Source organism: Rhinolophus sinicus, chromosome 4 (assembly GCF_057876585.1).
Source record: "Rhinolophus sinicus isolate RSI-liver-muscle chromosome 4, RSI-T2T, whole genome shotgun sequence".
NCBI lineage: Eukaryota > Metazoa > Chordata > Mammalia > Chiroptera > Rhinolophidae > Rhinolophus > Rhinolophus sinicus.
The window spans coordinates 49,738,094-49,739,097 of record NC_142504.1 but is presented as its reverse complement, the minus strand read 5'-3'; the positions used below and the strand labels follow the sequence as shown (position 1 = coordinate 49,739,097).

Here is a 1,004-nt window from a genome sequence, read left to right as displayed (position 1 = left end):
CACTGCAATATTACAAAGCCAAGAATAACCAGGAAAGGAAATGAGACTGAGAAGGAGTCAGGCAGAAAATCAAGAGAGTGTAGAGTCTTGGAAATCAAGAAAAAGAAAAAAGCTTATAAAAGAGAAGGAAGTGAACACCTGTGTCAAATCCTATTGTTATATCAATTAAGTAAGGCCTGAGAATGGACTATTGGATTTAATGAGGTGAAAATCATTGGTGACCTTGACAAAAAAGTTTTAGTAGAGATGTTAGGCACAAGTCTGATTGGAGTGGATATAAGAGTGAATGGGGGAGTGTTGTGTTAAAGGAGAGGTTAGCACTCTAGTCTTGACAAGTATGGAAGAGGGCCTTGAACCTGACTACATGCATCCAGTTAAGATACTGCCACCTACTTTGTGGCATATAACCATTGTATTTTTATGCTAAGTGAAGTAAGTCAGACAGAGAAAGACAAACAGTGGTTTCACTTATATGTGGAATCTGAATAAACAAAACAAACAAAACAAAAACAGACTCATGGAAAAAGAGAAAAAAGGGATGGTTGTCGGAGGGGATGGGAATAGAGGATGGGTGAAAAGGTAAAGGGGAGTGTAGTCAATAACATTGTGATAAGTTTGCACAGTGACAGAGGATAACTAGAATTAATGGGGTGATCACATTGTAAGACATAAAAATTCCAAGTCATTATATTGTACACCTAAAAGTTATACAACTAATATAATATTGTATATCAACTATAGTTAAATTGAAAAAAAGAGTGAGTTGGGGAAAAGAAAAAAATTTAGAAAGACCAATTATAAACAACATTTAATAGAAATTTATATGAAAAAAATGACTTGAACATTAGCTGGAGGAGCATCTGGGGTTAAGAGAGGATGGACTTTTTTGTTTTCTTAATTTAATAGGAGAAATGACAGCTTCTTTATGTACTAATGCAAAAATTCTAGTAAGGAAGAAAATTTGGTGCTACAGGAGAGGTAATACTCGTATTTGTTCAAGTGTT

At 34.6% G+C, this 1,004-nt stretch overlaps 1 non-coding gene across 1 annotated transcript; it reads left to right on the top strand.

Moving 5' to 3' along the window:
- Positions 1 to 294: 294 nt before the first annotated feature.
- LOC141567028 (U6atac minor spliceosomal RNA) lies at positions 295 to 419 on the top strand. The gene has a single exon (XR_012489427.2). It is a non-coding gene; the product is annotated as a U6atac minor spliceosomal RNA (small nuclear RNA).
- Positions 420 to 1,004: the final 585 nt, after the last annotated feature.